Consider the following 25128-nt stretch of genomic DNA (forward strand, 5'->3'; position numbering starts at 1 on the left):
CACGCACATCATATCCGTACACGAATCAACATAATTAAGTTCAAATCCGAATAAAATCTCATTCCTCTCCCACCTTCCAGCACTTACATCCAAGAATGAATATTTAAATTTACCTTTTGATTTACTTTTTACAATGACTTGTTCAAATTTAACTCGAGGTCAGCATACGTGATCTTTTGTAAAAATTAGTTCAAATTTAAGTTCAGCTTGATCCATATCTTTAAAATGTTTAAACTTATTCATTTTAAAAAACGACTGAAGTCGACATATATCCAGCCCATCCACGCAAAAGTCAGATAGCACCAGGAAACAATGACAAAACATGATCACATCAAGTTAGATAGATATCAAGGCCCTTCATTTCCACAGATATTACATGTAACCAGTAAACACACACATCACTCAAGCACACAAATATCTTTCAACCACAACTACTACTCCCACACGCAACAGACAAACATCTATCAACCACAACAACTACTACCACACAAAGGAGAAGGAGAGATGGAGAGAGTTTGCCCTTTATTTTTCTTTTGTATAATAAGGAGAACTAGTGCTCTTCTTCAGCATCATTCGAACACGCAATACGATACCTCTCTCTCCTCTCCAAACTCGAAAGCTCTGCGCGGCTTTCACTTGCAGTTGCAGGGGTCGCAGGTGCAGTTGGACCCGCACTTGCATCCGTTTTCGGATCCTGTACCCGTCTCTTCAAACTCCCTGCATCGATTTCCAAAGGATCCGTTAAAAGCAGAACTCATTTTGCTCCGTCTTTTTCTTTTCTCCAAATAAAAAATTTTAAAAAGAAAAAAAAAAGAATTTACCTCTTCGAATCAGCGCCAGCCGACCCCATGATCACGGTTTGAGCGGTGGTGCTCGTCTGCTCCTCTCCCAAGCCAGGGCACATGCCTCCGCAGCAGGACATCCTTCCTCCTCTGCAAAATCTAACTATCGGCTTTGTTTTTGCAGGCGGCGGTGGGGTTCGACTTGGAGATTGGGCATCTTTTATAGAGGAACTCGGAGGGTATCCACCGTCCACTTGGCGAGATCCTGGGAGAGAGGAAACTAAGGCGGTGAGGAAACGTGCGTGATTCGTCCACACGTCTCTGTCAATCAGATCGGATCGTTTTATATTGCTTGCGTTTGTCGATTTTATCAATCAAACCTATAGATTTTCTATTATTTTTCTGGGGGGACGTCGACCACTAAATTTTATGATTTTTATGATATTAAAAGGGAAAAAAAAATGAAGGAAAGAATAGACACCAAATCTATTTATGAGAAATTTTAGCATATTTACTGAATTACAATTGCAGAGACTCAGAGAAATAGGAAGGAAATTCAGAGTTCTCTTTTACCAAGTGAATGATAGGAGCAGAGACTGCCAAAGAGACCAGGCTGGCTTCTATCAAAATAAGAGACGTAATCTTTAGAGATTTTTCACCGTCAGTTTTGTCTCCCCACTGAATATAAGTCAACACATGCGACGATTGCCAATAACTTTAGGTGATTAAAAATACAATAGCTCAGCATCATGGTCCTGAAAAAACTTCTTGGCATGAGACTGAAATATATTGCATCAAATGTTCAATCCAATTCTATCCTTCCAACTTATCAAGTCAATTGGTTTAAAAAAAAATCTCAAATGCATAATCTAAATGTGTCAGTTTGGAGGTGTTTCAGCAGTCATCTTATGCATCAGTTTGAAACTGAGGTTTACAGGTCATGGACACGAGAACTAAGTGTAGTATCGGAGCATGTTGGTCTAGCACATTTCTCGCAATCCTATAAGTAAAATGTAGAGGGAATCTTATAATGGGAGTGATTACTGGATGATTGTATTTTAATTGATACTTTGTCATAATTAGGTATGAAAGCATGTGATGATGTGTAAAAAATTTCCATGACTATCTCTTTGTGATCTTGTAAAAGAGAATTTTAACGCAGTTAATGAGCAAGAAAACTATAGATCCTTTGCTTCAAGCCTGTTGATTATTTAGCCACTAAACACTTGTTAACAGTTTCTCCAAACTGTTTAATATATCTCCATTCTCAAAAGGTGGACACTGGATCTATGAATTCCATAAAATAAAATAAAGACATAAATATATCAGGATGTAATCAAGAGGAGAGATCATTAGAGCTAATTTAGCTTCAAAGTCACATATTATCCTTTAGCATCACTCCAGTATCAACGATAAGCACTGCATATGAGGATTGTATTTACTAAAGCCATATTGAGAAATGCCAAGAATACCATCAGGATTTGGGAGGCCATTTGAATTTTGAACAAATTTAGCTAATTGTTAGTCATGATTCATTTCACCAGCCCGCAAGCACATTGATAAATCACGAAAGTAAGTATAATCCTGAATCAAAGACAATAAGAAATCCTTACCCAGATGCATCCCTTTGGAGCCGGTCGGCACCTCGTGCAAGCAATTCTCGGGCACACTCCAAACTTCCCCCATGAGCTGCCAAGTGCAGCGGGTTGCTTCCAGGAAAACTGCAAATTTTGGATCTCTTGAGCACAGCACCAAGTCACAATCTACAGACTTGGGATCAAGAAGAAGAACAAGCAGTGGTTGCTAAGGAAAACAGTTATTAAACTACCGATACCGGCCAGTTGAAGCACAGACGAGAGCTCCACTGTCTAAAAGAATATGAACACAGTTGGACCATCTTTGGCTGGAAGCGAGGTGCAAGGGCATCGCCCCTGTTCCATCTCTCAAGTTTACAAATCGTGCAAAGCCCCTGCGAATCGATTAGCACATGGAAATAAATGAGTTTAATACCTTGACAAATGATTCACAGAATAAAGACAATGACAGGTGGATCCTTAGGGGACCAAAAATCAGTGACTTGTGCCGATTTTGTTGCCGACAGAATTGCTTGCAAACAATCTGAGTGACCATAATAATAATAAGCAGAGTATCTGGTAAGATTATATACGCAGTTTAATTTTATTAAACAATATCAATTAGAAGTAGATATATATACATTTCGAAAGTAAGATATAAGGATCCAAGATTTTTATTCTGTCATGTCAAAATTATGGGACCAGTTAGCACTCACAGAATTCTCAAAATTACGAGCATTCCCAACTTATGTCACTTGTAGAGAAGAGCAACGTCTGGTCCAATTCTGGATGATTCTTCCTGGTGACTTTGAAGGATTGCGTGGAACAATTTTGCATCGTAGTCCTCTTCCTTCTGTTGATTCAGTAGTACATGAATTACTAGCTGAGGAGATTCGTCTTAAGTCTTAGGTTGATAAGAGGACTGTTGCACCATCTACACCATCTGTTTTTGCAGCATCACAACGGTCAATGCCGCATAATCAAAGTATGTCAATTTCGAAGGTTTCTAGTGATGAGTGTTTATTGCAAAGAAAAAGGACATTGAAAGTCTCAATGTCCATTATTGTTGAACAAAGGTAAACTACCACAACAGCAAAAACGACCATCACAACAGTAATATCAGCAACAACGACCTCAACAACCAACATTGCTATGTCAGAATGCTTCATGGAAATCTGGTAATTAACCACAACAGTTGTCAAATGGACTATCTCAGTCTAGTAATGCAGTGGTTGTCCCCTCTTTAGATCCTTATATACTTGAGCAGTTTCAACAATTCCTTGCTTCACAGCCCTCTGCCATGTCTGCTTCTTCTCATATAAATTTGTCATCCTCCGGTACATCAGGTATATCATCCTCTTTATGAATCTGAGATTCTGGAGCCTCTCATCATATGTTACCTAACTTATCATCTTTTATCTCCTTATCTTCTAATTCATCTTTATCAGTTATGACGGCTGATGGTACTCCAATGTCATTATTAGGTGTTGGTTCTGCTGTTACAACTTGTTTGTCTCTTACTAATATCTATTATATTCCTAGTCTTACACTTAATCTTGTTTCTGTTAGACAATTATCTAAGTCTGGATATTTAATCTCTTTTTCTTCGTTCAATTGTTATATGTATGACCCACGATCTCAGAAGGTGATTAGAATATGCCGTAGGTAAGCGGGACTCTATATCTTAGATAACCTTCAAGTACCAGATGTTGCAGCTTCTAGTGTCGATTTGTTATCTTTACGATTGAGTTGTTCTTCTTCTGATTTTTATTTGTAGCATACTCGTCTAAGTCATGTTTCAACCTCTCATTTATAATTTTTAGCTTCGGCTGGAGTATTAGGAACTTTAAAAAGTCATGATATTTTAGATTGTAATGGTTGTAAACTGATAAAATTTTCTGCATTACCTTTTAATAAAAATTTATCTTTTTCTCTTAATCCTTTTGATCTTGTTCATTCTGATGTGTGAGGACTTTCTCCTGTTACTAAAAAAGGGAATCAAGATATTATGTTTCTTTTATTGATTATTGCACTCGCTATACTTGAGTTTATCTTATGAAATACAGATCTGATTATCTTACTATTTTCAATAACTTTAAAGCTCTTGTCAAAACTCAACATTTAACAGTTATCAAGTGTTTTCGTTGTGATTTAGGGGGTGAATACACTTTCAATAATTTTTCTCATTTACTTGCATTAGAAGGTACTATACATCAAACCTCGTGTCGAGAAACACCTGAACAGAATGGGGTTGCAGAGAAAAAACATAGACATCTTATTAAGACATTCCGTTCATTCTTATTGTCTGCAGATGTTCCTAGCATTTTTGGGGGAGAAGCAGTTCTTACTGCTACTCATGTAATTAATAGGATTCCAACTTCTCACAATTCAGGTTTGTCTCCTTTTCAAAACTATATGGTCATGCTCTTGATTATTCCTCTTTATGTGTTTTTGGTTGTACCTGTTTTGTTCTCCGACCACACGTTGAGCGTGATAAGTTGTCCTATAAATCTACTTTGTGTGTCTTCCTTGATTATGGTGTTGATCAAAAGGGATATCGTTGTTTTGATCCAGTTAGTAAAAAATTATATGTCTCTCGTGATGTTGTGTTTTTTGAACATATTTCTTTCTTCTCCATACCTCTTTTATCACATGACATGACTCATGCAGATCTTATTCGCATTTATCCCTTCAGTACCGACACCAACGAAGCCTCCCCCACGGCTACTCTTCCACATAACGGCTTCACTGAATCTGGTATTCTCGAGACATCTTCTCTACATCTCCCTCCGCCTCCTACTGTTGGTGCGGTTAGCACTAACGGTCTAACTCAGGTTTTGATGAATGACAAATCAGGTTAAGTTAGGTTTGTTGTTGTCTGACACTTTTATCAAGTGTGCAGGAAAAGTCCAGCTAGGTCGACGGGCTGACCGGATAGCTGGCGAGAAGTCCAAGCGGGTCGACGGGCTGACCGGACGCTTGGCAAGAAGTCCAGTTAGGTCGACAGACTGACCGGATAGCTGGCGAGAAGTCCAAGCGGGTCGACGGGCTGACCGGACGCTTGGCGAGAAGTCCAGACGGGTCGACGGGCTGACCGGACGTCTGGCAGGTAAGTGAGGTAAGTCACTGGAAGGGAGTGACTGTGAGGACGCGTTCCCGGGAAGGGGACATTAGGCGTCGATCCGGCTTAGATCCATTTCGGATGTCTAAGTCGAGATCGTGACTAGATTCCGGTCTCGGAAAGACGGAATCTAAGTCATACTCTTTCTTATCCATCTATTGAACTTTAACTGTGCTAACAATCTGTTTTACAGGATACATATTTGCCTCGGACTAACCCTGTTTTGCAGGAAAAAGGAGCTTTCTGAAACAAGGTGGTCCGGGCACCTGGAGGGGATCCGGGCGCCCGGAAGGGATCCGGGCGCCCGGAAGGCAAATTTCATCCAGCCGAGTCGTCGCCACGTGGAGCATCATGGTTCGTGCAGCTACGTCACGTTCCAGGCGCCCGGAAGGGATCCAGGCGCCCGGGACAGCATATAAAAGAAGCCCCAGGTAGGAGCTTCAAATATATAAAAGTCTGCACTGAAAACTTACTGCTTGCTCTGCTGCTCTACGCTCCTGCGACGCCACGAGGCTATTCCGACAAAGCGCTTTCTTAAAGTCTAACTCTTCTTCTCTTGTCGGTATTTTATTTCTGTCAATTCTTGTACTTATTTGTAATCTTCATTCGAATTGATAGTGATTGCCCAACGAAAGTACTCACGGAGTACGGGCCTTCGAGTAGGAGTCGTCACAGGCTCCGAACGAAGTAAAAAACACCTGTGTATATTTTAGTTTTCCGCTGCGTTTTTACTCATCTTTATCGAATCGATATTCACCCCCCCCTCTATCGAATCCAACGGTCTTACAAGTGGTATCAGAGCAGGTACCGCTCTGATTTGGTGCAACCACCAATCAGACAGGGGGTGGAAAATTTTTTTTTAATTCCAAACTAATATTATTATCTTTTTTGGAAGGTTTTTTTTTTTCCCGTTGCACTTAAAATCTAAATTGGTACAACACCAACTTAGAGTTTCTATTTTTCCCCGCACTGCTAATCCAAGACGAAGTCTTGGGATTTTCTTTTTCCAGTTAATTTAGTGTGTGCAGGATAAGATGTCTCAACAAGAAGGCTTCAGCACAGTACGTCCTCCCCTATTCAACGGGGATGATTTTTCGTACTGGAAGAGGAGAATGGAGGTCTACATGAAGACAGACTACGACCAATGGATGAGCGTTACAAAGGCTTACAAAATTCCAGTAGACAACTCCGGGAAAATAGTAGACCCTGAAGAATGGACAAATGATTTAAAGAAAAAGGCATCAATTGAAAACAAAGCCATCAATACTCTACACTGCGGACTAACACGAGAAGAACTGAACCGGGTCGGACCGCATGAAAACGCTAAGGAGCTTTGGGATAAACTGATTGAGCTGCACGAAGGAACAAGCGATGCAAAGGTAACAAAAAGAGATTTGCTGTTAAATAAAATTTTTAATATAAAAATGCAGGAAGGAGAAACGGCAAGTCAGCTCCACGCGAGGGTCAAAGATATCCTCAACGGTCTCCACGCGATAGGCCACCAAATGGAGAACCGAGACTTAATAAGGTACGCGTTAAATGCTTTTCCGCGAAATAATTTGTGGGCATCAATTGTAGATGCCTACAAAATTTCAAAAAATTTATCTAAATTAAAATTGGATGAACTCTTCTGTGAATTAGAACTTCATGAGCAAACTAACGCCGGGGTCGAGAAAGGTGTAGCTTTATTTGCAGGTTCCTCTAAAGAAAAGAAGAACAAACCCGAATCTGAAGAAGATTCCGATCAAGACTCTGAAGACGAAGAACACCTGGTGAACCTGGTAAGGAAAATGTTCACCAGGAAAAAGAGAAGCTTCAGCAAACAGGATCTTCAGAAGATCAGTTCACCAGCCGACTCAAGAAATGTCACATGTTTCGGATGTAACAAAAAGGGGCACTACAAGAATGAATGCCCAAGATTGAAACTTGACAAACCAAAGTCAACAAAGAAGAAAGCCCTCAAAGCAACATGGGACGATTCCTCCTCAGACGAATCGGAAGGAGAAAGGCAAAAGCACCAAAGTCACCTCGCGCTGATGGCTCGCGAAGCTGAAACGGAAGACGAATCAGAGGAATCGGAAGACGGGTCCGAACCCGAATCAAGCCACGAGTCCGCACTCGTTTCCGAAGGTTCCGAAGAGGTATACCTAAACTTAAATCGTAAATTCTTTAGAATTATCTCGTGTTTAAATAAAAAAGTAGTTAAGTTGGAAAATGAAAATAAATCGCTTCTTGAGGAAAATCAAAACCTCAAGGAACAATTAAAAAATTCGAATCCAACTCAAGATCAAACACTTGAGGAGGAGAATTTATCATTAAAAAATGAAATTAATAAGTTAAAAGAATTGTTGGAAAAATTCACAACAAGATCTAAAAATTTAGATTTAATTCTAAATAACCAAAAGGCATGCTATAATAAAACCGGACTTGGATATAAGTCAAACTCAAACAAAACCTTTAAATCATTATTAACCCAACACAAAGCAACTAAACAAGCTTGGGTCCCGAAAGCGTGCTTAACCACGCAAGTAGGACTTAATCAATTCTATATACCTAAAGATAAAATACATTATATAAACTTGAATAAATCAGATCAAAAACTAAAATATAAATTTAACTTAAAATCAAAATTCAAAACTCAACAAAATTTAGATTATCACCAAGTTGATTATAACTATAAAAAGAATCGACACAAACCCAAAATCTAAATTAAGGGCCAATAATTCAGGGGGAGGCTCCAGAATAGCTGGCACCTCCAAAACTAACATATCCGACAGGGTAACCCAAAACAAACTAACCCGACAGGGTAATTAGGATTAGTAAAAAGAGACCAAGTTTAACTTGACTCATGGTACTGGTGAAGTTTTTGGATGATAGTACGTTAGGGAAGCTTGGGCATCGCATGTCTAGAAAGATATGGCTTCGATCTGGTGCATTTGGCCAAGTGGAACTGACCGAAGCTACCCTTAAACGAATCCTAACCAGTTAGACCAAGATTTAGTACTAAGTTCCGTGGATAGGACTATTCGGAAAACTTCGAAAGGTTGGTTACTTCTAATGATGTCCATGAGACTCACCAAGCTTAGAAGTTTATCCGAAGAATGCCTATTTGTGGAAACCAAAGCTAAGTCTGAATCTAACACTAGTTAAACCAAAACTCTATAATCAAACCAATTTCATCTCACAAAACCATAGGTTTCCCTGATTGATAATATAGTTCGGGTGAGATGAATAAGGCTTTAAAAATTAGTTTCAAAAATTTTAAACTTAAAAATTATTTTCAAAATTTTAAACTTAAAAATCATTTTCAAAATTTTAACTTAAAAATTTCAATTTTAAACTTAAAAATCATTTTCAAAATTTTAACTTAAAAATTTCAATTTTAAACTTAAAAATTATTTTCAAAATTTTAAACTTAAAAATCATTTTCAAAATTTTAACTTAAAAATTTCAATTTTAAACTTAAAAATTATTTTCAAAATTGTAAACTTAAAAATCATTTTCAAAATTTTAACTTAAAAAATTTCAATTTTAAACTTAAAAATTAATTTCAAAATTTTAATTTTAAACTTAAAAAATTAATTTCAAAACTTTAATTTTAAACTTAAAAATTATTTTCAAAACTTTAAACTTAAAAATCATTTTCAAAATTTTAACTTAAAAATTTCAATTTTTAACTTAAAAATTTCAATTTTAAACTTAAAAATTAATTTCAAAACTTTAATTTTAAACTTAAAAATTATTTTCAAAACTTTAAACTTAAAAATCATTTTCAAAATTTTAACTTAAAAATTTCAATTTTTAACTTAAAAATTTCAATTTTAAACTTAAAAATTAATTTCAAAACTTTAATTTTAAACTTAAAAATTAATTTCAAAATTTCAATTTTAAACTTAAAAAATTAATTTCAAAATTTTAATTTTAAACTTAAAAATTAATTTCAAAATTTTAATTTTAAACTTAAAAATTAATTTCAAAACTTTAATTTTAAACTTAAAAATTATTTTCAAAATTTTAATTTTAACTTAAAAATCATTTTCAAAATTTTAACTTAAAAACTTCAATTTTTAACTTAAAAATTATTTTCAAAATTTTTAAACTTAAAAATTAGTTTCAAAAATTTTAAACTTAAAAATTATTTTCAAAATTTTAAACTTAAAAATCATTTTCAAAATTTTAACTTAAAATTTTCAATTTTTAACTTAAAAATTATTTTCAAAATTTTTTAAACCTAAAAATTAGTTTCAAAAATTTTAAACTTAAAAATTATTTTCAAAATTTTAAACTTAAAAATCATTTTCAAAATTTTAACTTAAAAATTTCAATTTTTAACTTAAAAATTATTTTCAGAATTTTTAAACTTAAAAATTAGTTTCAAAAATTTTAAACTTAAAAATTATTTTCAAAACTTTAAACTTAAAAATTATTTTCAAAATTTTAACTTAAAAATTATTTTCAAAATTTTAAACTTAAAAATTATTTTCAAAATTTTAAACTTAAAAATTATTTTCAAAATTATTTTCAAAATTTTAAACTTAAAAATTATTTTCAAAATTTTAATTTTAACTTAAAAATTAATTTCAAAATTTTAATCTTAACTTAAAAATTAATTTCAAAATTTTAATTTTAACTTAAAAATTAACTTCAAAATTTTAAACTTAAATTAATTTCAAAATTAAGATTTTTTGTTAATGATTGATTAAAAATTGATAAACTAAGACTAACATAAAAATCCTACTTGTTGTAGGAAACCAAGTGGATTTTGGACAGTGGTTGCTCCAAACATATGACTGGAGATCACACCAAGTTCACTCAATTAACCTACAAAAGCCTAGGAACAGTTGCCTTTGGAAACAACGGTAAACTCAAGGTAATTGGTATAGGTAATATTGAATTAAAAATAGATTTCATAATTACAAATGTTCTACTTGTTGAAAATTTTAAATACAATCTCCTGAGCATAAGTCAATTATGTGACACTAGGTATAAGGTAAAATTTCTATCTACAGAATGTTTGATCAAACATCTAGATAATCCAACTATAAGCCTAAAAGGCTTTAGAAAAGACAATATTTATGCCATTAACTTAACCACTTCTTCAGTCAAGTGTTATTTAACACAAAAAGAAGAAACCTGGTTATGGCATAGAAGAATGTCACACACACATTTCAGAAACATAACTAAATTAAATGGTCTAGTTAGAGGCTTACCAAAATTACCTAACTTAGATTTAACGATATGTAATGCTTGTCAACAGGGCAAACAAACAAAATCTACCCACAAACCAATTAATGAATCCCAAACCAACTCAGTCCTAGAACTTTTACACTTAGACCTATTTGACTCCCATGGAGTTAAATCAATAAATGGAAGTCTATACTGTTTAGTTATAATAGATGACTATTCTAGGTTCACTTGGGTCAAATTCTTAAAAAATAAAGATGAAACCTTTGAAATTTTTACGAATTTCTGCAAACAAAATAGAAAATGGAATTTTTCTAGGTTACTCTCTGAATAGCAGAGGCTACAGAATTTATAATAAAGTTACCTTAAGAATTGAGGAAACCACCAATGTAAAATTCAAAGAATCCAATCAAAACCTAGAACAAGCCCAACCTCAACCAGTTGACCCTGTTCATGAACATATTAATTCTGAAGGAACAAAAACCCAAAATCATGAAGAAGAAGAACAACTACAAGAAAGTCAACCTTCTAGAACCATAAGAGTCAACCCAAACCATCCTACTGATCAAATAATTGGTGACCCAGACCTTCGGGTCCAAACTAGGTCATCTTTCAGAAACCTAAGTCAAATCTCATTAATCTCAAATATTGAACCCAAAACTGTAGCTGAATCCCTACTTGACCCAGACTGGGTCATAGCTATGCAAGAAGAATTAGCTCAATTTGAGCGCAATGAAGTTTGGGACCTAGTACCTCCACCTAACGATAAGAAAATAATAGAAACCAAATGGGTATTTCGAAACAAGTTAAGTGAAACTGGAGAAATTACTAGGAACAAAGCCAGGTTAGTTGCCAAAGGGTTCAGTCAAGTTGAAGGACTTGACTATGATAAAACTTATGCCCCGGTAGCTAGACTAGAGTCTATTAGAATGTTACTAAGCTATGCAGCCCATAAAGGATTCAAACTATACCAAATGGATGTCAAGTCTGCCTTTCTTAATGGATTGATAAAAGAAGAAGTTTATGTAGGTCAGCCACCAGGTTTTGAAAGCCTAGAACACCCTGATTATGTCTACAAATTAAAAAAGGCATTATATGGACTTAAACAGGCACCTAGGGCATGGTATGAAAGACTAACCTCTTACTTAACCTCTTAAGGGTTCAATCAAGGTCAAATTGACCCAACACTATTTGTGAAATCAATAAAAGAAGATATTTTTATAGCTCAAATTTATGTAGATGATATCATCTTTGGTTCAACCAACTCAGAATTTTTAAATGAATTTACAAACCTAATGGAACACGAATTCGAAATGAGTCTGGTAGGAAAATTAACTTATTTTCTAGGGTTACAAGTCAAACAAACAAATGAAGGAAATTATATTTGTCAACAAAAATATACTAAGGAGTTACTTAGAAAATTTGGAATGGAAAATACTAAAGAAATAAAAACACCTATGGCCGTAAACACAATCCTGGATGATGATCCTAATGGAAAACCAGTAGACTTAAAACATTATCGGAGCGCAATAGGTAGTCTACTTTACTTAACTGCAAGCCGACCTGACATTTTATTTGCAGTTAGTATGTGTGCTCGATACCAAACCTGTGCTAAAGAATCTCATTTGACTCAAGTTAAAAGAATCTTTAGATACCTCAAAGGAACCACGAATGTAGGTATTTGGTATCCTAGGACCAACAACTTTGAATTAATAGGATATTCTGATTCAGATTATGTCGGATGCAAATTAGACCGCAAAAGCACAAGTGGTGGATGCCAACTACTTGGTCCATCCCTTGTCAGCTGGTTTAGTAGAAAGCAACACTGTGTTGCACTATCTACAACTGAGTCAGAATACATAGCTATAGGCGAGTGTGTTGCACAAATATTATGGATGATGCATACTCTAAAAGATTTCAACTTAAATATCACAAATGTAAAAGTATTAATTGATAATATAAGTTCGATTAACTTAACTAAGAATCCTGTGCATCATTCAAGAACCAAACATATTGAAGTTAGGCATCACTTCATCAGGGATCATGTTACTAAAGGTGATATTGAACTCAAGTACATTGAGTCTAAATCAAATTTAGCTGACATTTTTACAAAACCACTCCCTGAAAGTGAATTTAGCAACTTACGACGACAATTAGGGATGTGCTCAATAGCCTAGGAAATTCCAAAAATCCTTTCAAAAATGATTTTATCAACTTATAGGCTAAACTTGTTTGTTTTCAAAATTTCCATTCTTAGACTTTCAAAAACAGTTTTTGCCTTAGACTAAGTTTACCTCCTTAGAAAGCATGTACCCATAGGACTAGTTTTTGAGCATCTCACCAACACCCTAGGGTTACCTTGCTTGTGTTTGACAAACATAGAAAGGGGTGAGATGCATAGGCCAACTGTCTAGACCTAAGATGCTTATTTCAGTGCATCAGCATAAGTCTGGACGTTAAATACAAATCAGATATTAATCAGATTAAAGTTCATCAGTCAAGTCAAACACTGACTAATTATAATTAACTTAATCTGACTAACCTAGTGAACGCTACTATCTTCTGATAGTTAGTTAGTACCTAATTGGTTAGACAGCTGGTTAGAGATAGGTATCAAATTCAGGGGGAGAAATATAACTATTTAGTTTGCCAAATTGAATTTTAAACTTAATTTTGAAAATCGAAGTTTAAAAACAACTTGTTTAAAAACTGACTTTTTCAAGTATGTTAAACCGCTTTTGAATCTAATACCTTTCTGAAAATTTGATTTTGGAGAACAAATTTTATAAACACATTCTAAAAATATGGTCTTACTTTTACCAAACTCCTTTGAAAACTAAAAGTAAAGATTTAAACTTAATTTCACTTTGAAAATTGTCCTGAGTCTAGTTCTTAAAAATTTGATTTTACTCAATTTTGACAATTTGATTTGAAGGATAAATCTTACAAAATTTAGTTTACAAACTAAGCTTCTCAAAATTATTTTTCTTGATTTTAAAAAAAATTAAAAAAAAAATAGATTTTTTCAAACCTAGTTTTGGAATTTTGGTGTTGAAAACTTATGTTTATATAGCATTTCAAACTTATGTTGAAACTTGTTTTGAAATTTAATCCTTATACACTTATGTTTGAAAATTAACCTATCTACACTTAGCATTTTTTCTAAAAACTAAAAGCTAATGCTTTAAACAAGTTTTCAAACTTTAGACTCCCCCAAGTCAATTTGATCTTTTCTTGGATTTAAAAACTCAGTTATTTTTCAAAGTCTTATTGTTTTCAGTAATTCTCACTATGTTTGTTTACCCTCGTTTTTTGATGTATGCCAAAGGGGGAGGGTTAGGTTGGTTAAGTTAGAGCAACTTAATGCAAACTTGAAAAACTAACTTAAACCTTAAAAACCTCAATAATCATGCTTGATTCTTGCATATTTTTTTCACTAACTTAACCAGGTTGTCATTCCATCAAAAAGGGGGAGATTGTTGGTGCGGTTAGCACTAACGGTCTAACTCAGGTTTTGATGAATGACAAATCAGGTTAAGTTAGGTTTGTTGTTGTCTGACACTTTTATCAAGTGTGCAGGAAAAGTCCAGCTAGGTCGACGGGCTGACCGGATAGCTGGCGAGAAGTCCAAGCGGGTCGACGGGCTGACCGGACGCTTGGCAAGAAGTCCAGTTAGGTCGACAGACTGACCGGATAGCTGGCGAGAAGTCCAAGCGGGTCGACGGGCTGACCGGACGCTTGGCGAGAAGTCCAGACGGGTCGACGGGCTGACCGGACGCTTGGCGAGAAGTCCAGACGGGTCGACGGGCTGACCGGACGTCTGGCAGGTAAGTGAGGTAAGTCACTGGAAGGGAGTGACTGTGAGGACGCGTTCCCGGGAAGGGGACATTAGGCGTCGATCCGGCTTAGATCCATTTCGGATGTCTAAGTCGAGATCGTGACTAGATTCCGGTCTCGGAAAGACGGAATCTAAGTCATACTCTTTCTTATCCATCTATTGAACTTTAACTGTGCTAACAATCTGTTTTACAGGATACATATTTGCCTCGGACTAACCCTGTTTTGCAGGAAAAAGGAGCTTTCTGACCGGAAGGGATCCGGGCGCCGGAAGGCAAATTTCATCCAGCCGAGTCGTCGCCACGTGGAGCATCATGGTTCGTGCAGCTACGTCACGTTCCAGGCGCCCGGAAGGGATCCAGGCGCCCGGGACAACATATAAAAGAAGCCCCAGGTAGGAGCTTCAAATATATAAAAGTCTGCACTGAAAACTTACTGCTTGCTCTGCTGCTCTACGCTCCTGCGACGCCACGAGGCTATTCCGACAAAGCGCTTTCTTAAAGTCTAACTCTTCTTCTCTTGTCGGTATTTTATTTCTGTCAATTCTTGTACTTATTTGTAATCTTCATTCGAATTGATAGTGATTGCCCAACGAAAGTACTCACGGAGTACGGGCCTTCGAGTAGGAGTCGTTACAGGCTCCGAACAAAGTAAAAAACACCTGTGTCTATTTTAGTTTTCCGCTGCGTTTTTACTCATCTTTATCGAATCGATATTCACCCCCCCCTCTATCGAATCCAACGGTCTTACACCTACGACTGTTCCTTCACCTCCAGAGATTGCGGGTAATCTTATTCGTCAGTCTACACATCCTCGTAAGTCTACTAAACTACCTGATTTTGCTTATTCTACTTCTTTTGTCTCTTTTGATGCCTTTATTCATCATCTTTCTGAGTATTTGTCCTATAGAGAAGCTGTTGGTATCTTCTTTGGCAGAATGCTATGGACTTGGAATTAACTGCTCTGCGTCATACTCATACTTAGAATTTGGTACGTCTACCACCAGGGAAATGTGTCATTGGTTCTCGTTGGGTCTATAAGATCAAAACTAAATCTGATGGTTCTGTCGAACGGTACAAAACTCGTCTTGTTGCTAAAGGTTACTCTTAGGAGTATGACATGGATTATGAGGAAACTTTTACCCCTGTTGCTAAAATGACTACTGTTCATATATTAATTGTTGTTGTCTCAGATATCTCAGATGGATGTCAAAAATAATTTCTTGAATGGTGATCTTCAAGAAGAAGTGTATATGGTTCTCCCTCCTGGAGTTGCTCACAGATCTGGTGAAGTTTGCAGGCTTCGCAAAGCTCTCTATGGACTCAAACAAGCACCACGTGCTTGGTTTGCCAAGTTCTCCATGGTGGTTGCCTCGCTTGGCTTTCATCCCAGTAATCATGATTCAACTTTATTTGTCAAGTGCACACGTGCAGATCGTATACTTTTGTCTTTATATGTGGATGACATGATAATTACTGGTGATGATTTTGATGGAATTGAGTCTTTGAAATTTGAATTAGCTCGTTGTTTCGCTATAAAAGACTTGGGCTTACTGCGCTATTTTCTGGAGATTGAGATTGCCTCTTCACCTAAAGGTTATCTCTTGTCTCAGTCAGAGTACATAGCTGATCTATTTGAACGTGCATGTCTCATGACAACAGGGTAGTTGATACCCCCCTTGAAACTAATGTTAGGTACTCTCAATCAGATAGTTCTCCTTTACCAGATCCTAACCTCTACCTAGTGGCGGATCCAAACAAAAAAGGAAGAGGGTGCTCAAAGAAGGGAGCTGGAGCTTATCTTCCTTCTCGCTACCCCTCGGACTGCAGTATACTGTGTTGGTGCAACCTTAGGTCAAGGTTGACCTGGTTGACCCGACTCGAGGTGACTTGACTCGAGTTGTATTTTGATGTTTGACTTGGGAAGATTGTCGGTGCAACCTTAGGTCAAGGTTGACCTACTTGAGTTGCATGTCGATGTTTGACGAGAAGAGAGTTGTATTCTTGATGTTTGACAAGAATAGGTGTTTGGGAGATTGTAGGTGCAACCTTAGGTCAAGGTTGACATGGTTGACCTGATTCATGAAAAGTCCAAGTATGGAGACTTGGCACTGGAAAAGTCCAAGTACGGAGACTTGGCACGGGGAAAAGTCCAAGAAGGTAGCTTGGCACGCGGGAAGTCCAAGTATGGAGACTTGGCACGGGGAAAGTCCTAACTGGGATGTTAGGCAGTGTGGAAAGTCCTGGTGAGTGAAGCCAGGCAGTGAGAAAGTCCTAACTGGGATGTTAGGCAGTTGGAAAGTCCTGGTGAGTGAAGCCAGGCAGTGGGAAAGTCCTAACTGGGATGTTAGGCAGTTGGAAAGTCCTGGTGAGTGAAGCCAGGCAGTGAGAAAGTCCTAACTGGGATGTTAGGCAGTGTGAAAACCCTAGTGAGTGAAGCTAGGTGAAAGTCCTGGTGAGTGAACCCAGGCAAGGGAAAATCCAGATGGATCAGGGATGATCGGACTTCTGGTGTTGGAAAGTCCAAGTAGGTCAAGGGAGTGATCGGATACTTGGCACGAAGAGGAAAATCCAGATGGATCAGGGATGATCGGACATCTGGTGTGGAAAAGTCTAAGTGGGTCAAAGGGATTGACCGGACACTTAGCGGGGAGTGCTAGCAGGTCAAGGGAGTGACCGGATGCTAGGCATGATGTACCAACAGGTCAAAGTTGACCGGATGTTGGTGTGGAAGCCTTAGGTTTAGGGCTGAGAAGTTTGGATCGGGCTGCAGACCGATCCAATGATACATGAGTCATCTGATCGGTCTGGTGACCGATCAGTGACCGATCAAGATGTTATCGATGGTTATCGATCGATCCGAGACCGATCGGGGAGATCGCGGAAAACTAGCGAGAAGAGAGCTGATCGGTCCTACGGACCGATCAGAGGTTCACTCGATGCTGGTCCGTCCCGATCGGTCGATCGGTCCATGGACCGATCATGGATGGAACAGAAGCGATTGATCGGTCTGTAGACCGATCAGGATGTTGCCTGATCGGTCTGCAGAAGGTTCTAGCCGTTGCAACGCAACGGCTAGTTTCTTCACTTCTTCTTCGCAAGTATAAAGGAGACGAGGCATCTTCTGCTCTTCTTCTTCCTCTTCTTTCTCTTGTGCTGTTGTGCTCTTGAGCTTTGTTGAGTTCAAGCTTCGTGTGAGCTTCTACGACTGGTTTCCTGCTGTTGTAGGCGTCGCTTGAAGCGGCGAGTAAGTGAAGGTTTTACAGTTGTATTGTATTTTGCTTCTTGCTGTATACTCCTTCTTGTATTGCTTTTGCAAAACTTTGTGGCGAGGTTTCTCCACCCAGAAGGAGTGATTATTAGCCGGTTCTCCGGGGACTCATCCACCGACGGATTGATAGGGCTCGTCCACCTTACGGACACGCCGAGGAGTAGGAGTTTATCTCCGAACCTCGTTACATCGACGCGTTGAGGTTTGATCTTCTTGTTTTCGTTTCTTGTTCTTATTTCCGCTGCGCTAACCCTAGTTTGTAGAAAGAAACGCGAACGATTTGGGGCGGCTATTCACACCCCCCTCTCTAGCCGAGGACCATCGATCCCAACAAGTGGTATCAGAGCGAGGCCGCTCTTCGACGGATCAACACCCGTGGGAGCAAAGCTAGAGAATGGATCTCTATGGAGAAGATGTCACCATTCCACCTTTCTACGAATGCGGCGACTTCGCGTATTGGAAGGTAAGGATGAAGTATTTTCTTATGACTAACATAATGAATTGGTTTTGTGTACAAGAAGGTTTTACTCCTCCGGTGGATGAAGAAGGAAAACCACTTGAGAAGAAGGAGTGGACAAGAGAACAAATTCACAAATCCGAAATCAACGAAGAGGTAACGAGAATAATTGAATTTTCATTGCCTACTAACATTTTGTGTAAGATAGGATACAACAATGCCAAGGAGTTGTGGAACAACTTGGCCAAGTACCATGAGGAGAGCTCCACCTCAAGCCATGAAGAGGAGCCTAGTGAGCCAAGTAGCTCACATCATGGAGGGAGCGAATTGGAAGTTGAGGGCTACTCAATATCCAAGGAAGAAGAGGAGGAGAGTTCCTCTTGTTCAAGTTCGGAGCAAGAAGAAGAAGTTTCCACCTCCGGAAGGGTTGAAGAAGAAAGCTCACACCCATCCCCAAACCTAGGTAACTCAAGCATCTCAATTTCAAATAAGTTACATATAATATGCTTTGAGTGTAGGGAGTGTGGACATTACAAGAGCAAATGTCCAAAGAGAGTTAGGAAGACTCCACCAGCACCAAAGGTCAAGGAAGCCAAAGTCCCAACACGCGAAGGCAAGAAGCACATGGTGTGCTTTCAATGCAAGCAACGGGGACACTATAGGAGCCAATGTCCGAAGAGGAGGAAACCTCACAAGGACAAGGGATGCACATCGATAGGGGGAGCTAAGGCAAACCCTAAGGTAACCTCTAAGGTTCATTATTGCAATTCTAATAAAACTCATGCTAGTAGTTTTGTTGCAATTGTTAATAATGATAAGCATGTTAACTTTAGGAACCAATACATGTGCTTAGGAGCTAAACATGTTAGCCTAGATAGGGATACTACTAGGAATGCTAACCCTAGGATTAACACTTCTAAGGTTAAGAAAAACCTAGGTAGAAACCCTAAATCAACTAGACATATGCCTAGGAATACCTCAAGGAAGAGTGATAAATCAAAAATTGAGGTATTAGAAAAGGAGAATCAAGTCTTGAGGTCAAGGCTTGATACCCTAGAAAAGGCCCTTAAAAGTTTAGAGAAGTCAACTCTAGGGCCTAAGGGTCAAAAGTCCAAGGACAAGAAAGGTTTGAGTCACAAACCTAAGTCCCAAATGGTCAAGCCCACATATCATGATGTTCCATTCGATTATGGAACAAAACCTAGGGCTAGGAAGACCAACACCAAGGTCACAAGGGGAGTCACCCCTAGAGTTGATCTTGATGAGTCCCAAATGGCCAAGGCTTTAAAGCCTAAGAGGGTCATTAGGAGGGTTGCTAGGGAAGTTATCCCTAGTGAATATTTAGTGAACCCAATGAGCTCAAGTAGGTATTGGGTTCCTAGGAGCATTTTCTCTACCCCATAGATGGGTTAGAGAGTGTCAACTCCGCTTAGAAGGGTAGTTAGCCCAACTTTGAGGAAATTGACACTCAAGGAGCATTTTCGAGGTTTTGTTAACCTTTGAAAATGAAATAGAATTACTAGTTACTCCTTGAAGAGCTAAATGTGCCTAATGGTGGAAATATCATTTTTAATCTTAAGCGGCACAATTTGAGGAAAACCTAGAGAAATACCATAATTTGGATTTTGGTTTCTCTTAGGGATATAAGGGCAATCTAGGATTAGATGTTAAATTAGCTAAGTGATTAAGGATACTTAGATAGGTAATCTAGGTATTTCATTTGTGCTAACTTACCATGATTGTTTGCCATATGCCATGTCATGACATCATATTTAATTTATGATCATTTGAAATGTCATGATAATGATTAGGTTATTTATATGTCATGCTGTATTTAAGTTTTCAAACTTTATGCCATGACATCATGACATTGGCACATGTTTTTACTTATGATATCATTTTATGCCATGTCATCATCTCTTGCATTATAATCAATGAAATTGATTTGAGGACAAACACAATTTGATATTGAGATCAAATTGGTGTTTAGAAAATGCATGAGAACTTAGCCTAAGATGACCTAAACCCATATCTCACATCAAAATTGACTTGGATGTGTTTGATACACTTTAGATGTGTGTGAGATATTAGGATCATGAGTTAGGATCAAGGTGCATAGTTCTTGTACCTAGATGAGCATAATTCAAGAAATTAGGGATCATAGGGAAAGCTTATGTACAAGTCATGTACATATAGCCCAAAGATTGTGGTCCCAAATTAAAGGGTTTTAAAATCATTTCAAAATTGATTTGAAAAACCTTGATGAAACTTTTCTAGTGATAGCATTCATCATTGAGCGAATTGATACAAAGTTGAGGTAAACTTGAACTATTTCAAAGTTTTTGAACTTTGTATCAAGATTTGAAAATGGAAGTTATTTTCAGATAAAACTATTTTTCCATGATAGTATGTGGTATGAGGAATGTATCCTCAAATTTTCATAATTTTTCGAATTTTCTGTGATTTTCTAGAGGTTTCTGAATTTCGGAAGGAGAAAAATCAGAAACTTCTGATATCAGAGTTGTGGACCGATCAGAAGGGAGTCTGATCGGTCCAGGTCTGTGTGGATCGGTCACTGTGACCGATCCAGGGAAGGCCTGATCGGTCCGGTGACCGATCAGGGCGTGCCAAATGCTGAATTTGCTGAATTTCGACTGTGGTCTGAAATTTCAGCTGTGGGAGTTGAGTTTCGGGCTTCTAAAGGTTTGAAACTCTCCAAGACATTGTTGGTGCAATGGTCAAGGGGGAGTTGACCTTTAGGGGGAGTTTTACCTAATTGTCAAGGGGAGTTGACTCTTAGGGGGAGTTTTTACTCCTTAAGACTTTTGAGGATTAGTGATATGGGATTATCACTAAGTTGATTGTTGAGTTTAGTATCAAGGGGGGAATTAAGAGTTTCAATGAAAGGTATGAGACTTTCATTAGGAAGAAACTCTTGACCTTGATACTCTCCTTTTTCTTTTTGATGTGTGTCAAAAAGGGGAGAGTGTTCATTGGAGAATTATTGGAGAACCCAAGTTAGGTTATCGGGTTAACCTAAGCTAGGGGAAGAATGTCAAGGAATGTTCGAGGAAGAACATTGGAATTCTTTTTGATGTGTGTCAAAAAGGGGGAGAATTATTGGAGAACCCAAGTTAGGTTATCGGGTTAACCTAAAGGGAGAATGTCCAGAGAATGTTCAAGGAAAGAACATTGGACATTGGAAGATGGTTGGAAAACCTAAGTTAGGTTATCAGGTTAACCTAACTTGATTATGGGTTTTGTCAAACATCAAAAAGGGGGAGATTGTTGGTGCAACCTTAGGTCAAGGTTGACCTGGTTGACCCGACTCGAGGTGACTTGACTCGAGTTGTATTTTGATGTTTGACTTGGGAAGATTGTCGGTGCAACCTTAGGTCAAGGTTGACCTACTTGAGTTGCATGTCGATGTTTGACGAGAAGAGAGTTGTATTCTTGATGTTTGACAAGAATAGGTGTTTGGGAGATTGTAGGTGCAACCTTAGGTCAAGGTTGACATGGTTGACCTGATTCATGAAAAGTCCAAGTATGGAGACTTGGCACTGGAAAAGTCCAAGTACGGAGACTTGGCACGGGGAAAAGTCCAAGAAGGTAGCTTGGCACGCGGGAAGTCCAAGTATGGAGACTTGGCACGGGGAAAGTCCTAACTGGGATGTTAGGCAGTGTGGAAAGTCCTGGTGAGTGAAGCCAGGCAGTGAGAAAGTCCTAACTGGGATTTAAGGCAGTTGGAAAGTCCTGGTGAGTGAAGCCAGGCAGTGGGAAAGTCCTAACTGGGATGTTAGGCAGTTGGAAAGTCCTGGTGAGTGAAGCCAGGCAGTGAGAAAGTCCTAACTGGGATGTTAGGCAGTGTGAAAACCCTAGTGAGTGAAGCTAGGTGAAAGTCCTGGTGAGTGAACCCAGGCAAGGGAAAATCCAGATGGATCAGGGATGATCGGACTTCTGGTGTTGGAAAGTCCAAGTAGGTCAAGGGAGTGATCGGATACTTGGCACGAAGAGGAAAATCCAGATGGATCAGGGATGATCGGACATCTGGTGTGGAAAAGTCTAAGTGGGTCAAAGGGATTGACCGGACACTTAGCAGGGAGTGCTAGCAGGTCAAGGGAGTGACCGGATGCTAGGCATGATGTACCAACAGGTCAAAGTTGACCGGATGTTGGTGTGGAAGCCTTAGGTTTAGGGCTGAGAAGTTTGGATCGGGCTGCAGACCGATCCAATGATACATGAGTCATCTGATCGGTCTGGTGACCGATCAGTGACCGATCAGTATGCTACTGATGGTTATCTGATCGGTCTGGAGACCGATCAGAAGGAGATCAGCGGAAAACTAGCAGAGAAGAGAAGCCTGATCGGTCTACGGACCGATCAGAAGGTTCCCTGATCGGTCTGTGGACCGATCAGGATGTTTCCTGATCGGTCCATGGACCGATCATGGATGGAACAGAAGCGAAGGCTTCTTCCCTGATCGGTCTGTAGACCGATCAGGATGTTGCCTGATCGGTCTACAGACCGATCAGGGTTCTAGCCGTTGCAACGCAACGGCTAGTTTCTTCGCTGTTTCTTCTTCGCAAGTATAAAGGAGACGAGGGCATCTTCTGTGCTGTTTCTTCTTCCTCTTCTTTCTACTGAGCTGCTGTTGTGCTCTTGAGCTTTGTTGAGTTCCGAAGCTTCGTGTGAGCTTCTACGACTGGTTTCCTGCTGTTGTAGGCGTCGCTTGAAGCTGCTGCTTCATCCAGTCGAAGAGAAGGCAAGTAAGCGAAGGTTTTACAGTTGTATTGTATTTTGCTTCTTGCTGTATACTCCTTCTTGTATTGCTTTTGCAAAACTTTGTGGCGAGGTTTCTCCACCCAGAAGGAGTGATTATTAGCCGGTTCTCCGGGGACTCATCCACCGACGGATTGATAGGGCTCGTCCACCTTACGGACACGCCGAGGAGTAGGAGTTTATCTCCGAACCTCGTTACATCGACGCGTTGAGGTTTGATCTTCTTGTTTTCGTTTCTTGTTCTTATTTCCGCTGCGCTAACCCTAGTTTGTAAAAAGAAACGCGAACGATTTGGGGCGGCTATTCACACCCCCCTCTCTAGCCGAGGACCATCGATCCCAACATACTGGTGGAATTTTCCGAGAGTAAGGGGGTGCTCAAGCACACCCCCGCTCTCCCCTAGATCTGCCACTGCCTCTACCATATAGTTGTGGGAAGCTTGGTTTATCTTACTGTGACTCGTCCTGATATTGTGTATGCTGTACATGTGGCTAGTTAGTTTGTCACTGCACTGACTACAGTGCATTGGGTCGCTGTTCTTCGCATTCTTCGATATCTTCGGGGGACTCAGTTTCAGAGTCTCTTATTCCCTTCTACTTCCTCATTAGAGCTCTGTGCATACTCTGATGCTGATTTGGCGGTTGACCTTATGGATTGTAAGTCGACCACTAGCTTCTGTATTTTTCTTAGAGATTCTCTTATCTCTTGGAAAAGTAAGAAGCAAGATGTTATTTCGAGATCCTCCACAGAAGTTGAGTATTGTGTCATGGCTACCACTACTTGTGAGATTGTTTGGCTACGTTGGTTGCTTGCAGATATGGAAATTTTTCTTCAAAAACCTACTGCTCTTCATTATGATAATCAGAGTGTCATTCAGATTGCGCACAATACAGTTTTTCACGAAAGAATGAAGCATATTGAGATAGATTGTCATTTCACTCATCATCATCTATAGATTGACACTATCATATTGTCTTTTGTTCCTTCCTCACTACAGTTAGCTGATATGTTTACCAAGATTTATTCCGCTTCGCGCTTCCGATTTTTATCTGACAAACTCTTAATGCTTCTGGCTATAACATCGTGAGTTTGAGGGGGGATGTTAGATTATATAATTAGAATTATTTGTTTATAGCCTTGAGGACAATTTAGTTTTTTTTTTCAATTTAGGGTTTAGGTTTTCTGATAATTAACTATATAAGACTTTGTACTCTTTATTTACTTACAATCTTTTTTTTTTTTGATTTATCAATAAAGACGACTACTTTTCTTTGACATCAATTTCTATAGAAGAAACTCGACTCACATTTGCCCCCGAATCAAGAAACTTTTGTACACACTCTATCTCCCCCAGCCATCATCAACAGAGTCTAGTTTTAGGAATAGATCCACGGAGAATGAGATTTTGCCAACCGATCAAAGCATACAAAAGAAAGAACACTCATTTATACGATTCTTCACCTATTTATCTCGATAAACGACATCAGGATTCGAAGATTGATTCAGAAGCATAGATAAAACCTGCAATCCCAAAGCGAATCAAAATCTGAAAACCCTAGCACAGAAAAGAAGTGCGGAGGAGGAGGAAAAGCCTGACCTGGACGCGGCCATTGGTGACCGCGATGTGGAGCGCGGAGATGCGGTCGTAGATGGTGGTCCGCAGTAGCAGAAAAGGGTCGTCCGTCAGGAAGCAGTCGATCGCTGCCAAGTCACCGACTTGGACTGCGGAGAAGAACTTGTGCTCGTAGCTCGAGCTGGCGCAGCTCACTCCTTGACCCATCGCCGCCCTGCCTCTCCGAGCCCACAGTGCGTCTAATCAATCGATGGAGCGCCGGCGAAAGGGAAGAGCGGGAGCAAGATTCAGTGATTCTCTCTCTTCTCTTCTCTTCAGATGCTTGAAACGACCCAATTTCCATGGTTGCTTATGTTGGAACCCCAAGGTTGTTTTGGTGTGAACAACAAGTTAAGTTAGGTCCTGCGTTGTATTTAACCTTGTGTCTAATTGTGCAGGAACTTAGGAGCACAGGTACTCGAGCGGAAGACGTAGCTAGCGAGAAGGACGGCAGTCCGAGGGACGAGGTGCTGCGGAAAAGTACCCCGGTGGACGAGAAGGAAGCGTGTGGT

The 25128-nt window shown here is 38.9% G+C and overlaps 1 pseudogene across 1 annotated transcript; it reads right to left on the minus strand.

The window, feature by feature from the left end:
- Window positions 1-313: 313 nt before the first annotated feature.
- LOC122043231 lies at window positions 314-24784 on the minus strand (annotated as a pseudogene). The gene is made up of 10 exons (XR_006129463.1): window positions 24602-24784; window positions 24466-24525; window positions 24302-24374; window positions 13852-13862; window positions 6530-6550; window positions 2846-2932; window positions 2611-2751; window positions 2396-2503; window positions 822-1047; window positions 314-717 (listed from the first exon to the last, which is right to left on the minus strand). The product of XR_006129463.1 is annotated as an E3 ubiquitin-protein ligase XB3-like (transcript).
- Window positions 24785-25128: the final 344 nt, after the last annotated feature.

This window comes from Zingiber officinale, chromosome 2A (genome assembly GCF_018446385.1).
Source record: "Zingiber officinale cultivar Zhangliang chromosome 2A, Zo_v1.1, whole genome shotgun sequence".
Taxonomy (NCBI): Eukaryota; Viridiplantae; Streptophyta; class Magnoliopsida; order Zingiberales; family Zingiberaceae; genus Zingiber; species Zingiber officinale.